This window comes from Gossypium arboreum, chromosome 13, assembly GCF_025698485.1.
Source record: "Gossypium arboreum isolate Shixiya-1 chromosome 13, ASM2569848v2, whole genome shotgun sequence".
In the NCBI taxonomy this organism is placed as follows: Eukaryota; Viridiplantae; Streptophyta; class Magnoliopsida; order Malvales; family Malvaceae; genus Gossypium; species Gossypium arboreum.
In genome coordinates, this window is record NC_069082.1 from 32,599,922 (window position 1) to 32,616,458 (window position 16,537).

At 35.4% G+C, this 16,537-nt stretch overlaps 1 non-coding gene across 1 annotated transcript; it reads left to right on the top strand.

The window, feature by feature from the left end:
• Positions 1–15,304: 15,304 nt before the first annotated feature.
• On the top strand, positions 15,305–15,411 carry LOC128287634 (small nucleolar RNA R71). The gene has a single exon (XR_008278333.1). It is a non-coding gene; the product is annotated as a small nucleolar RNA R71 (small nucleolar RNA).
• Positions 15,412–16,537: the final 1,126 nt, after the last annotated feature.

Genomic DNA, 16,537 nt, shown 5'->3' on the forward strand with positions numbered 1-16,537 from the left:
TGCCCTTCTAACTTTTAATTAATGACAATTTCCTTCCTAGGTCGGAAAATAAAATTCATGTAATTTAATACTTATTCCAAGCCTAGACGATTTTTACACATAACATTTACAGCCCATGTATTTCATAAAATTCAAAATTTTTCCATGAATTTTACAATTTTTCAATTTAGTCCCTAAATCATGTTTTCATCAAAACTCACTTTGTAAAAGTTTTTTTATCTATCAAGAACCTTTCATATTCTACCATAAATTTAAAAATTTCAGCATATTCATCCATGGAAAAATTTTCATTATTTGATAACTTTACAAATTAACCCTCAAAATAGATAGATTAAGTTATCCCGATCTCGAAAATATAAAAATTACTAAAAACGGGACTTGAATTCTTACCTAATTTGGCCAAGAAAGCTTGCTTTCTCTTTCCTAGGGTTTCCATGCAAAATATTTGGGAAATATGATGATAAATGATAATATTTTTTTATTTAATTAATTTATCATCTTTAATTATTTTGATTTCCAATTTAGTCCTTAACCTTTTCTAATTTTCCATGGATGAATCATCCAAAAATATCTACTAACTTTTTATTAATGGTCTAATTACCATATAATGACCTCTAATTTAAATTTATATAGCTATTTAATCCCTTTAGCTATTAGAACTCAACTTTTGCACTTTGTGCAATTTGGTCCTTTATCAAATTAAACATGTAATCGATAAAATTTCTTTACTAAATTTTCACACAATATTATTATCATATTGTAGACCATAAAATAGTATTAAAATAATTTTTATTTTCAGACTCAGATATGTGGTCCCGAAACCATTGTTCCGATTTTATTAAAAATGGGCTGTTACAAATAATGAAATTTTTACAGCTGATAAGTGATAAAAGTAACATATTTTAATCTCGTTCTTAATATGTTTTTGGATGATTATTTATGCAAATTGGTGAATTTTTTGCTCATATCCTTTGAATTCATGTTTCTAAACTTAAAGAGCATTTAGGGGCAAAATGAGCGAAAAATGGGCGAAAATTAGATAAATAGAGCAGATTTTAGGAGTCACATGGGCTGAACACACGACCATGTGCCAGACCGTGTTGATTTCGCAAATCACATCCTAACCACATGGAAAAACGCAATTTTTAAGCTTTCTGAGCATTCTAAAGTCTATAAATACCAAATAAAAGAAGAGAATAGAGGACAATCAGAGAATATTGAAGAAAACAACTTGAATGACACCAATAGAGCCAACTTTGAAGTAGATTTCCATCAAGATTGAAGGCATCCTTTTAATTTCTTTTGAAGCTTTTATGCGTTTCTTTATTTCTTATGATTATTCTGACTTTGAGATGTTTTTATTCACAATTATGAACTAATTCCCTAGATACCTAGAGAAGATAAACCTTATGATGAATTATAATTATTTGATTTCTGTTTTACATGATAAATACTTGATTCTTGTTCTCAGTTATGTGTTCTTATCTCTTGTTTTAATATTTCCGATATATTAATTCATGTTTAATGTGATTAAATCAAAGGAAAAATCTCTGTTTAAGAACGGATCTAGTATAACTGAGTGGAGTTGCATGCAATTCTAAAAATAGGATAACATAAATCTATTAGATTAGAGTCAAATCTAATAGGGTAATCCATAGATCGAGTAATGTGACAGTAGGGGTTTTAACTAGAAAGAGATTTCAATTAATTAACCTAAAGTCAGTTGCTCTTATTCTCGAAAGAAATATTAGCATAATTTAGAGATTTCTACAGATCAAGATACCAAGTAAATAAATTGTTTAAATTAGATTCATAATAATAAATGAAGCCTAGGTGGATTCTTTCCTGGGTATTGTCTCTCTCATTGGTTACCATTCGGTTATTTTCCTGATTTACTTTCTATTGAGTTCTTTAGTTAAATTAATTTAGTAAATCTTAGTTTAAACCAATCAATCCAATTTGTCGGCTAAATAATAGGAAAACGGTAATTACGATTACTTTTAGTTTTCATGGATATGATATCTTTACTCACCATAACTATACTATTTATCGATAGGTGCACGTCCCTTTGTTGTATTTTTAGTTAATAACGTGAAAACACACATCAACAGCATTTCCAGATTGTAATATTCAATTTAGAGGGTAGGTTTAGCCCCCATAATTTCTTGTAGAAATACATGCATTCAGTTTGTTGTTGTAACTGATTAAGATCACCTGATAGATGTAATAGCATTTTCTAAGCACTACGAATAGAATATTCACCAGAAGCCTCCTTTTTCCACACCAGACAATCATTATGAGGAATCCGTGCCAACAGAATTCTTAAGATTCACTCCGCATCTGTCATACTAAAGGTACATCTGATGAGTTCTTCATTCCATAGTTTAGATTCCTTTTCAATAATATCAGCTATCATCATTGAATCTGGAATGCTTCCAACATTGTGGATTTTTTGATTCTCAAAACTAGGCACCCAAGCAAAATTTCTGATCGGAATAAATGTACTCTAGGCTTCATCGATGCAATAATCTAAAACTTGTTGAAAACGGGTAACAATAGATTTAAAAATCATTTTATATAAGATCATGCATAGACTAATAGGATTAAAATTTTCCACTTTCAAGGCTTGAGCAATTTTTAGAATAAGCACTAAATTGGTGACATTTATAGGTTCCACAGACAAACCCCCATTCAAAATTTTAACATGATATTCCAGAATTTCTAAAAAAATGTCACTGAAAAGCCATCATAACCAGTAGATTTTGTTAGGATAATACCTTTTAAAGTAACAAATACCTCTTCATGTGAATACTTGGACAGAAGCATCTGATTCATATTATCAGTGATACATTTTTCCACTCCTGACAAGACATGTTCTATACATCCAACACCTTTTGAAGCAAAAATGTTAGCAAAATATTTACGTACCGTTTCCTCCACCTCGCTCTTATTTGTAGCCCAACGATCATCTTCAATCATCAAATTTTGAATATTGTTTTCTTGCTTTCTTTGGGAAGCAAAACAGTGAAAAAATTTGGTGTTTCTATCTCCCAGCCTCAACCAATTTGTCTAAGCTCATTGTTCCCAATAAGCTTTTTTTTTTGTCAATTTCCAAATTTAGGCGAAGCTTAACATCGATTAACTCAGCCAAATTCTCATCATCCCTATCAAGATCCACCAATCTTTCCAACTCTTTATGTAAATGCTTAGAAGATTCTGCCCCTTTTTTTTTAATCCCCTTTCCCATATTCTCAATCTGGATTTTACAACTTCCAATTTCTCCAAAACTGTACTTGGATTTGATTCCCAAATACATTTTACCTCCTTTTCATATTACTCTTCCATTAGCCACCACGATTCAAACCTAAAAGTCTTTCAAGCTCTCTTAAAAACATCATGGTCAATTTTGATTAGAACAGGATAGTGGTCAGAAATGGAATATGAAAGATGACATATTAAAAAACCAGAGAACAAACTCAACCATTTAACATTTTCCACCTTTTATCAAACTTCTCACGGATATTTATTTCTATAAGATCCCCTCTCTCATAAGTGTAAGGAGATCTAAAATAACGCACATCAGCTAAACGACAATCTTCGAAAGTCTTCTGAAAGCACTCTATCTTATGTTCATCACGTGGCAAACCACCAGCTTTCTCAAAAGAGTACAATATTTAATTGAAATCCTCACAAACTGACCAAGAGAGACTTTGATCATTTCCAAGACTTCTAAGTAAATCCCAACATTCCTTCCTATATCGCGAATCTAGGGCACCATAAAAACCAGTAAATCTCTATTTAATATCTCATCTATTCATCCCAACATCCACATTAATATGATTCTTTGAATAGCTGTGAAGTTGAACTAAATCATTCCCATTCCAAGCTTACCTCAATCCCCCTCTCGTTCCTTAAGCGTGAAAATTTAATCCATTATTAAAACTACATCTTATCCTTACTCTTTCCATACGACTCCCATTTAATTTAGTTTCTATTAAGAAGATAATTTGGGGATTATAGAACATTAGCATGTGCCAAAGTCTTCAAATAGCCCACTTATTCCCCAATCCGCGAACATTCCAGCATAAGATCTTCATTATCTTCAGTCGGCTTACTTCCTGGAATTTGCCGATATCTGGTTTTGATAAACAATGACCTACCTATCTGTAGCCCCCAACAAATCGACAAATCCAGAAACGTCAGAATTTGATAGTACAACTCTGGGCCTTTTCTTTCCATCTACATATTCAATCAGGAATTCCTCAAAATCATGCTCCATCATAGTGGGACCTAGCCTACTTGATGATTCAAACATATTTGTCTTTCCCCGAATAGGAAACCCCTCCAAATTAAATCCCAAAATTAGATTTGAATTCCTCCAAGAATTTCTCATTTCAGCATTCCGTAAATTACTCCCCCTATCATGCTTCGACATATTAGTTTTCAAAATTCTTCATCCCCTTCCTCACGAAGCCAAACACTGTTTGCTACCATTGCTTGTCTTGATTGAGCCTTCAAATCCAGATTCCAACTAAGCTCCACCATATCTCCACTATTGTTTAAACGGACTAGACATAATTTATCATTATGTCCCAAGCAGCTACATAAAAAGTAGTATAGAGTTAATTTTTCATAAAGAAAATTAACATAAAGGGATTTTGTAGAGGATATCATAATTTTCTCTTTTCTTCTCAAGGGCCTTCTTGTAACAACCCATTTTTCTTTATATCAAAAATAGTGGTTTCGGGACCATAATTTCAACAAGTAAATTATTATTTTATTATTTATTTAATGTTTGCAAGAATATATTAAGGTTGTATTAAAATTTCGCTAAGAAATTTTGATGTTTAAGTAATTCATTAAGTAAAAAGGACTAAATCGTAAAAAGTGTAAAAGTGGAGTTCTGTTAGTAAAAAGGGCTATGGAAATGAAAGTAAATGGAATTAAATGATAATTATACCATTCATAAGGTTAACGGACAAATATGGACATGATTTGGTTGATTTTGAAGTTAATAAGTAAGGTTAAAAAGGTAATTTAATAAATTAAGATAGATTAAAATAAGGTAAAATTTAGTATAATCTTCTTTAATGTTTTTCTTCACTGAAATTATGGAAAGAAACCTTCATTTTTGTGCTTTGAAGGTTCGGCTAGTTCAATGTTTGCATGGTATGTTATTTCTACCCTGTTTTTAATAATTTCTATGCTTTTGAGATCGTTTTAGCTTAATCTAGGTAGACCGGGGGTTAATTTATAAAACTATTAGAGGTTGAGGGTTATGCCATGAATGTTCTTGAATGGTTTTTGATATTAATTGATAGATTATGAATCTTTGTTAAGAAATAAACAAGTTTTGTTAAGTGATTTTTGATGAAATTGCATTTAGGGGTCTATTTGTGAAAATAGTAAAATTTCATGTTAAATTTATGAAATGATGGTTTGATTGGGTTAGTATAAGTCCCTAAGAATTTTATCTAGCATGAATGGAGGGTTAAAATGGTTAGATTTCAATTTATGAGCTTAAGGACTAAATCATAAAAAGTAAAAATGTTAGGGTTAAATTGGTAATTTTGCATAACTATGAAATATGGATTAAATTGAATACTAGGAGTATTTAATTGATTGAAATTTTCTATTTAGATCAAGATAAACCACGTTCAGAATTAGATTGAGGAAAACCTAAAGCTTCGGATTAGTTCGATCTAACTTTTAAGCCATTAGTCATCGAGGTAAGTTTGTATGAACAGTTATCGTATTAATGTTATTTAAATTGAATGTTTAATATGTTATTTTTAATGTAAATGGATCGATATATAAATGTATCAATTCTATGATGAATTGACAGATATTGAGTTCCAGTTGAACCATAGGAATTCTTAGTATACAAATGACATGTCATTAGGGATTTCATGTTTTGGGTGTTGGTATTGAATGTCCTACCGATGGCTGAAGTCCTGCATTTGTTATGGATTCTGCACAGCTTGTGTGAGTAGCATGTGTAGCTTACATTCCAACCCACAGCTTGTGTGAGCAGGCCCATTTCACAGCTCATGTGAGCAATGATGTAAAGGAAATGTTACTATTATATGTAAAGGTACACTTCGTGTGAGCTTTCCCGAGTATCCGATGTAATTCTAAATGGTTCAATGGGCAAGAAAAGGAAACAAAATGGTAAGTATGTAAATGGATTGAATCATGATTAAATGAAAAGATTGATGAGCTAATGATGTTTTACATATGGAAATTTACATGTATTATGATTGATTTCAATATTATGTTATGGATAAACATACTGACTTGTGAGTTGGTGATGTTGATTAGGCTTTGCTAAGCTTATGACATTGGTGTTGAATTGTATTTGTAACAACCCTAAGCCATGGCCGTTGCTAGAACAGGGTTACAGAGCATTATTGGAGTTTTTAGAATATTTACAGATAATTCATGTCAATTACTATACATTTTTTTGAAATTATTCATAACGTCCCTTAAATGGACCCTTGAGGCCCAATACAAGTTTTGGAAATGAGTTGGGACTAAACCGGGAACTCAAAGAATTTTTCGTGAAATTTCCAAAATTTTTCCTAGATGTAGGGCACACACGCCCGTGTGGTCAAGGGACACGCCAGTGTGACCATAGGACATGCCCATGTTGTAGGCCGTGTTCGACTCCGTGTAACTCTTTGACTTGTGCCACATGGCCAGCCACAAGCCCGTGTGCTAGGCCTTGTGGTTAATTTAATTTTTCCAAAATTAAGTGCAAGTTTCACATGGCCAAGACACACGCTTGTGTTCTACGCCGTGTAGCACACACTGCTGAGACACACGCTCGTGTCTCTACCCATGTGCTTAATTCTGAACATTCTGTTTCTCAAATTTAAGTTACAGGGGACACACGGCCAAACCACATGCCCATGTGTCAGGCCGTGTGTCACACACGGTCGAGACACACGACCGTGTGTCTACCCATGTGGAAAAAATAAAACCATTTCCTAGCTTTATTTCTCACCCAAATTTGCCAATAACCTACACCAAAACTTACAATTATATCCCAGCCAATTCAAGTATTAAATCCAAGCCAATTCTAACATCTAACATGATATTTTATCATATGCATTCATGTTTATATTCTTACCCTTGTTTAACTTATATGTTAAGCATAACTTGATCAACCATATTTAATATACTTAACACATAGGTAGTTTTCATAATATAACCTTATAAATATATCAAAACAAATCATTACTAGCCATTCCAATGGCTAGTTCACAAACCACATTTATTTGCCAACAATGGCCAAGTTACCTATACATGCCATTATACCAAAATAAGTTTACTATTTATACCAAAATAAGCTAGTGGATAGTGTGATGATGCTTCAACCAATCTCCAACCTTCACGAGCTTTCGAGCACTATAAAGCAGAGAAAATAAAACCTAGTAAGCATTTAATGCTTAGTAAGTTCGTATAACAGGAGTTAAAACTTACCAATTACATTTATTAATGTTAAGCAAACAATTAACATGCTTTTCATCAATTTGACAAGTTTAACTAAACACATATACTCAATCAAGAAAGTTAGTCATATAATACATTTTTACATCAAATAAGCATAGATGAGCTCATCATATAACCTTTCATTAAATAATTCAAAAATGTTCAAGACATATTTCTATTTATCTCATTATTTTTCTCATATCGAGGGTTTTATCCATTGAATTATTGAAATATCGATGGATACTCAAATAGTACACTCAAGGTGTACAAATCTGTAATTCATCAATTCATAATTAGGGGCACCCAATAGGGTACTTATTCAGGAAGAACACTCCTTAATCACATATCAAGATGCTCAATGAGCCATGTAATCATGTAACAGGACACTTATCCAGGCTAATCAGTAAACTCATAAGATTTTTATTCAGAAAGCTCATAAAGCTTATCAGATATCTCTGAAGAGATAATATTAGGGAGCACCGGATAAGATAACAGAAAGTTCAAGTAAGCCATGTCAGGAAGCTTATAAGAGCCTGATCGCGTGATTTCGTAATAGGTTTTAAATATTTATAATTAATCGTTCTTGAAACTAACTATTATCGCGATGTAGGCAAGTGTACCTATCGAACAGTAGTATAGTTTTAGCAAGACCGGATTGTCGAACCCAAAAGAACTAAAAGTACTAGTAATGACTGTCTTTTTATTATCTAGCCTAAGAATACAGAAGTTTTGTTTTAATTAACTAATTATCTAAACTAAGAACTCACAGAGAAAAGAATTGGGGAATTACTTTTGGGAAAAATCGATTGACTTAAGACAATACCAAAGGACAAATCCACCTAGACTTTACTTGTTATTCTGGCTCTGAACCGGACGATTTATTCATTCAACTTGTTCCGTAGAGATCCCTAAGTTATGTTATTATCCCTATTCAAGACTAATAACGTCTAATCCCTAGATTGAATAACCGAGACTTTTCTCTAATTGACACTCTAGGGTTGTATTAACTTGATCTATGGATCCCCTTATTCGGTTTCACCCTAATCCGGAAAAATCTTGTCACCCTATGTCTAGGCGCGCAATCAACTCCGCTTAATTATGACAAATGTACTCTTAGACAGGGTTTATTCCTCCTCTGAATAAGAGCATGTCTTGAATCAGTATCCTGGGATATCAAAATAAGAATTAAGAACACATGATTCAGAACAAGTTAAATATTTATCATACGATTCAGAAAATAATAAGAAGATTCGTCTTAGGTTTCATTCCCCTTAGGTTTTTAGGGAATTTAGTTCATAACTAAATAAGAAAACATCTCAGAAAAATAAAGAATACAAAAGATAAAGAAAACCCAAAACTCCTGAAGGGGAATTGAGGAGAGATCTTCAGTCTTGATGATGAATCCGACTTCTGAGATGAATCAATCGGCTTCCTTGGAGTAATTCCTTACTCCCTATTCTCTGTTTCCTTTTTCCTCCTCCTTTAATGTGTATTTATAGGCTTTGGAATTCCTAAAAACCCTCAAAATTGGTCTTTTCTGAATTGGGCTCAACTTGGGCTCGGCAGAGACACGCCCGTGTTCGATTACTTCAGGCCGTGTTCGAGCCTGCCAAATTGACATAGCCGTGTGGTCTGCCCATGTGAGGAGGTCCAGGCCGTGTTGATTTCATACTTTGGCCTATTTTTTCTGTTTTTGGCCCGTTTCTCGTTCCTTTCCCTCTCCTATACTCTCCTAAGTATAAAACATGAAATTAAAGCATTAGGAGCATTTAATTCACCAATTCTAATGAGAAATCATCCATAAAATGCATTAAACATGGGGTAAAAATATGTATAATTTACGTTTTATCAAATACCCCCACACTTAAGCATTTGCTTGTCCTTAAGCAAAATTCTCTACTCATAATCAAAATAAATTCTTCTCAACTTATAATTTCTATCAATAATATCTCAAATTAATTCATAGATAATCATACATTGAGAATTCAACTAAAAGAACATAAAAGTTCCAAACATTCCAAGTTGAGTATTTAATCATGCAAACATAGGTTTCTCTCTGCATCTAAGTAATTACCTTTGATTCAGAATATCACAGAGTTTCACATCCTCACTAAAGATTCACTCAAATCACTCGAGGTGTTTAAGGACAATAAATGAAGCACTCAATAGTCAATAATGAAAAGTCATTACCATAGGCTTGCATGAAATTTCCACCACTATAATTTAAGATGATACATCAATCAAAAGGTCTTTGGAAGGTTGTAATGAGGCTTGGTTAGGGGGTGTGGTCACAAGCTGAAAGAAAGGGTTAGAATCGAGATTAAATTGAAGGATTGCCTAAGTAGAAAAAGAGTTAATCTTCATTTGCGTACAACAAAGCTTCTCTCAAAATATGAAATTACAAATATGTATACATAGTTTTTTTTTTTTAAGAACAAGTTAAATAATATAGACTAACTATTAAGAACAAAACATAGCTAAGCAATCCATTCAACTCAAATCTCGACAAAAATAGGGATTAATTTAGGGGATTTCAACAATAATGGGTTAAAGGTTAATATTAAGGGTAATACAAGAAATGGCTTGTTAGGCTCAAGGGAGTTTACTAGGGGTTAATCGTGAAGGTAGGCTTTTCATGGCATGAGTGGGTTAATCCTAAGTGCCTTAATCATGTTGACATATCAAATCAAATGGTATGGTCTCGACATGCATAATCAAGCAAGTTCTAGAATAATAGTTCAATATTGACGCACTCAAAGCAATAATAAAAGTGAGCATGAAAGAATTAATAGATGCTCAAAAGGCTAAAAAATCTCACAAAAATTATGGCTTTTTGATGTTAAGACTTGTGAATTCCAATTCAAAGTAATACTTAGACTTTGGGAAACAACCTAAGATTTTGAATTCTTAAAAATCAACTCATCATGCTTGATTCTCTAATGTCTTAAAGTTTAAACAATCAATGCATAAATTGCCTATGTTTTAATTTAAGATATATCAATCAAAATCATAAATCAATCAAAATTTATCCTAAATATGATATGAGAGCTTTTTAAGAGAACAAGGCAGTCATTCAGGGATTTTTCTGATAATAAATAAATACCTCTCACACTTAAGATGTACATTGGCCTCAATATACAAAAATAGATATTGGAGAGTAAAAATAAGATAGGGAGAGAAGTGAAACTTCTTGTATGATGAATTCCTCGAACTGGAGTTCTAGAGAGGAATTGGTTCGAGAGTGCAAAGGGATACTCCGGCAGTCGTAGAGGTTCATTAGGCCATAAGTCCTGCGCCAAAAGGATATTATCTCTAGTGGCAGCTATGGTCGTGGGCGAGCAGGACATGGCAGTCGTGGAGAACCTTTCCCGGTGGAGTTGTAGTTCCTATGCGATGATGAGCTTAAGAGCTCTATATAACTGTGATAAAATCAAGAACTTTTTAGGGGATATTAGGAAGAATAATTACTCATAAAGAAAAACCGAAATTGATAATTAAAAATAAAATTCTAAAATCTGCTAAAAAATAAATAAAAATAAAAATTAGTTTTAATAAAAATTAAAAACATAAAATAATAAATAAATGTTTCTAAACATCTTCATCGTTGGATGGTTCGCGAGGTGGGACTAGCGATGAGATGTGAAGGTGCTGACACATTTGCTGTAGAGTAGCATCAATGTTGTCAAATCGTTGAAAACACTGCTGCTCGAATCGGGTGAGGCGCTCAGAGATGTCAGCATATGAAGCCGCCGCATGAACTGGACGAGAGGGTGGTGGTGGCTGAGTCGATGGGTCCTCGTACTGTGGGGGGACATCATCAAGAATGTCCTCGTAGGCCTCCTCTTTGGTAGATTGAGCGAGACGATACTAGGGAGCGTAGGTTACTCGGTGCCTCTCGATCATCCTCATGCTAAGCATGCTCGAGATGCCTTGTGGAGACATCTGGCCAATGAGGGTGAGGGATGATTCTTAGGCCGGGGTGTTAAGGAGCCCGAAGTGTCGCGCTAGTCGAGTCACGTAGGTGCCAATGGAGATGACCCCCTTCCGATGCCGCTTCGTCTGGTGTTGAATCGCAAGGGCGATGAAATAGGCAAGGTCGATGACGTGCCCTTGTGACATGCACCATAAGAAGTAGACGTCATGGGTGTTGACGACGCCAGTAGTCTCTCGCCTCCCTGTAATCATGTGAGCTAAAATAGCGTGTAAGTACCTCAGGGATGGTGGGAGGACTGATGCCTAGGAGCGGCTAGGATTTTACGAGGCCGTGCTAGGGGCCAAAGTGTGGCAACACTTCGAGAGAGAGAAATGTATGTGGCGAATGAGAGCATGTAGTTCATTCTTCTCCCTGAACTCCTCCGTATATAAGCCTAGTACAACACCAAACTCTGAGACGCTTAGTTGGTGGATTAATCTGCCTAAGAGAAATTGTACCGTGCCGGGATCATCATACCTTGTCATTACGGTCTGAAGATGGAACGTTGAGCATAGTTCCATCGTGAGCTCGAGGTATGTCAGCTCGATAATCTCGAAGAACAGCTCCCAAGGGTCGGTGGTAAGAAGAACCCGAATTGCGTTAGCCAATTGGACTTGTTCGACAGTAGCCCAGTCGATGCAACGACCCGCTGCTAAAGGTCAGGCCCGTAGTATTTGAAACAGTTCTTCTTGGGGCCTGTTGGGGAATTGGAGGAAAGGGTGACTAATTTCAGCGGTAAGACCCGAAGAAGATGACACTCCCTTCCTTTTCTTTGAAGTGAGGACAGCAGATTTCTTTCCTCGTGAAGACGACATCGTATACCTATAATTTGTAAAGAAGAATAATAGTAAATACATGAATTTGGAAAGCCATGAATTTAAACTAGTAATTTCAGCCAAAGTATGAACCAAACTCAACCAACAAAATTCTTTTTGATAGCATAATTTCAAGACATTGTAAGGACATGAGGATGAGCATAATAAATGGCATGTGAATGACAAAGGAATGAAGCTTTCCTAACAACCTACATTAACATAAAATGCATGATAAATAATCTAATAATGCAGGAAATAATGAACAAAATGAACATAGTATGATAAAAATAAAAATTATTTTAAGAATAAGCATTAAAAATAAGTAGAATAGAGGTGAAAAGAGTAAACAAATGCTAAGGGAGAGAGATTGGGCGTCAAAAATAGGGTGAGAAACGGTGCACGGGCGTGGCAAGGAGGCCCTATGGACTTGCAGCGGCTAGGGTTAGGGTTTTCGAGTGGGGAAGAAATGAATAGTACGGCCTATTTATAGATTTTGGGACACGCCCCTGTGCCTCAATTTCAGCACGTGTGTTTTGTGTTTTTCCTATTTTGGCGTGTCTGAAATTCGACACACGCCCGTGTGCCTCGGGCGTATTGGTGAACACGGCCGTGTCACATAGCTGTGTCTAGCTTCGTTTGCTTCTCCCACGCCCGTGTATGCAAGCCCCATGCCTGTGTTAATTTAACAGGTTCGACCACGGGTGTTAGACACGGGCGTGATTCTCAGTTTCAACCACGGGTCTTCCACACGGGCGTGTCACACGCCTGTGTTGTTTTGGCAGGCTTGACCACGGCCATATCGCATGGCCGTGGCATTTAATCATAGCCCATGTTAGGGAAACCTTTTGCCCTGTTTTCACACTACCTTACGCGCGCTCGTGTGCTTGGCCGTGTCTCTGCGAAAATACCTGTATTCAAGATTTCTATTAGTAAGTTAGGATTTAAATACCAAAATTGAAAGAAATTACTATTGTTAGTGCTTGGGTTGCCTTCCGAGAAGCGCTTATTTATAGTCTAAGCTCGACTTACCTCTCTGTTGAATAATCATGGTGGTTTTAGGAGTTTATACTCCTCATTCTTGCTATCAATCTCATCAAAATAGGGTTTTAATCGAGTGTTGTTTACCTTAAAAGTGCCGAACTTGGGATGACTCACCTCCACCATAATGAATGGAAAAATACTGAGTACCGTAAGAGGGATTTTCTCATTCGGTGTGGTAGTGACAATGTGGGGATCCGCGGTATCTAATAAGACCTTATCACCAACCTTAAGTTGATTTAGAGAGGTATCGAGCTCGTTTTGGCGTAGTTTCGATTTGTCGGGTGTTCTTGGTTTGTGCATCTGCCATTCATCGAGTTCCTCAATTTGTAGTCTTCGATCTTCATGAACAGGTCCTCTACTATTGCTTGAGAACGACTCGTGTGCTTCCTTCAAACTCATTTTCTGCAAAGTAGGTTGCACCATACAGTTAGTTTTAGTAGGATGGTTTAAATAATTACCTTCAATCCCTGATGTGTTGCCAGAATTGCGAGCTTGAAGGGTGATTGTTTCGTCTCCCACCCGGAGTGTGAGTTCACCTGTGCCAACATCAATGATGGTTTTAGCAGTTGCTAAAAAGGGCCTTTCTAGGATTAAGGGAGTGTTGCTATCCTCTTCTATGTCTAGAACAATAAAGTCAACGGGAAATATAAATTTATCGATTTTGACTAGCACATATTCAATAATACCTCTAGGGAATCTTACAGTTTTATCTGCTAATTGAATACTCATCCTAGTCTGTTTGGGTTTCCTGAGACCTAGTTGCTTAAACATTTTGTAAGGCATGACGTTGATACTAGCCCCTAGATTAGCCAATGTATAATTAACGTCTAAACTACCAATTAAGCAAGGAATCGTAAAACTCTTTGGATCTTTTAGTTTGTTGGGTAGTTTATTTTGGAGAATGGCCGAGCAAACTACGTTCAGCTCCACATGCGACGCCTCGTCTAACTTTCTCTTATTTGCTAAAAGCTCCTTTAAAAATTTCATTGCGTTTGGCATCTACGATAGAGCTTCAAGAAACGGTAAGTTAATATATATTTTTTTTAAGAGTTTAAAGAATTTACCAAATTGTTCATCTAAGCGGTCTTTCCATGTCGCGTTGGGGTATGGCACACGAGGTTTATATTCGACAGTTACTGGTTTGTTTGTACTTTGATCTACCTCACCTTGACCTTTTCTTACCACAGTTTCTTACCTCAGTTCTGGTTCAGGCTCAACGACTCATTCGTCATCTTGAATATTAATTGCGTTGAGTTGTTCCCTTGGGTTAGATTCAGTATTATTTGGAAAACTACCTTGTGGTCATTCGGAGATTAGTTTGGAAAGCTGGCCTATCTGAGTTTTGAGCCCTTAGATCGATGCTTGTTGATTCTTAAGTGCTGTCTCGGTGTTCTAAAAACGGGTTTCTGACACTGATATGAACTTTGAGAGCATCTCTTCAAGATTTGGCTTCTTTTCCTGTTGGTAGGGTTGTTGTTGGTAGCCCAGAGGATGTTGTGGTCTTTGATTTCCTTAGCCTCCCTATGAAAAATTGGACTAGTTCTTCTAACCTGCATTATAAGTATTACTATATGGATTGTTTTGAGGTCGAGGATTATTACTCATATAGTTTAATTGCTCGTTATCCATGCTGTAGCCATAAGGTTGGTATTCTGAATGGTTTGTTCCACCGCTACTTGCTTCACACTGCATTACTGGGTGAACCTGTAAAGAATTAAGAAAACCATCAATCTTTTTATTTAAGAGTTCTACCTGATTAGAGAGCATGGTGACCGAATCGACGTTATAAACGCTGGTTGTTTTCGTTGGCTTTGTCCTCATGACTTGCCACTGATAGTTATTCAGTGACATCTCCTCAATAAACTCATAGGCATCTTCCGGTGTTTTATTATTGATGGTTCCGCCCGCCGTTGCGTCAACCATTTGCCGAGTCGAAGGATTCAGACCATTGTGAAATGTTTGTACTTGGAGCCAAAGCGGTAACCAATGGTGAGGGCACCTTCTCAAAAGGTCCTTGTATCTCTCTCATGCATCGTAGAGTGTTTCTAAATCCATCCGCTCAAAAGAAGAGATATCATTACGTAATTTAGCTGTTTTAGCCGGCAAAAAATATTTTAGTAAAAATTTTCCAGTCATTTGTTCCCAAGTAGTAATTGACCCTCGTGGTAACGAGTTCAACCACTATTTAGCTTTGTTCCTCAATGAAAAAGGAAACGACCGAAGACGTATGGCATCATCAGAAACGTCATTGATTTTAAATGTATCGTAAAATTCCAGAAAGTTTGCTAAGTGAGCGTTGGGATCTTCATCCTGTAAACCATCAAACTGAACAAATTGTTGTATCATCTAAATAGTGTTAGGTTTTAATTCAAAAGTATTTGCAGCTACAGCAGGTCTAACTATGCTAGATTCAGTTCCTGTAAAAGAAGGTTTAGCATAATCATACATAGTACGTGGAACAGGATTTTGATTAGTGGAGCAGGATTTTGATTAACCGCAATTGCAGGAGGTAGCTGATTGCCTTGGTTTTTAGCCATCTCTTCGGTTGGGGGTTGAGTATCGTCTTCTTACTCATTCTCTGTGTATCTTAAGCTTCGCCTTATTTCTCTTTGGTTTCTACGAACTGTGCAATCAATTTCTTCGTCAAAAAGTAGTGGCCCTGACAGGTTTCTTCTAGTCATAAACTATGAAAACTTGCCAAGAGAAAGAAAGAGGAGATTAATAAATAATAATAATAATAATTAAATTAAATTAAATTGTAAGGAAAATAAATGGCTAAATTAATAAAAATTGAGCGTTCCTAATATTTCAGATCCCCGGTAATGGCGCCAAAAACTTGATTGCGTGATTTCGTGATAGGTTTTAAATATTTATAATTAATTGTTCTTGAAACTAACTATTATCGTGATGTAGGCAAGTGTACCTATCGAACAGTAGTATAGTTTTAGTAAGACCGGATTGTCGAACCCAAAAGAACTAAAAGTACTAGTAATGACTGTCTTTTTATTATCTAGCCTAAGAATAAAGAGATTTTGTTTGAATTAACTAATTATCTAAACTAAGAACTCACAGAGAAAAGAATTGGGGAATTTTTTTGGGGAAAAATCGATTGACTTAAGACAATACCAAAGGACAAATCCACCTAAACTTTACTTGTTATTTTGGCTCCGAATTGAACGATTTATTCATTCAACTTGTTCCATAGAGATCCCTA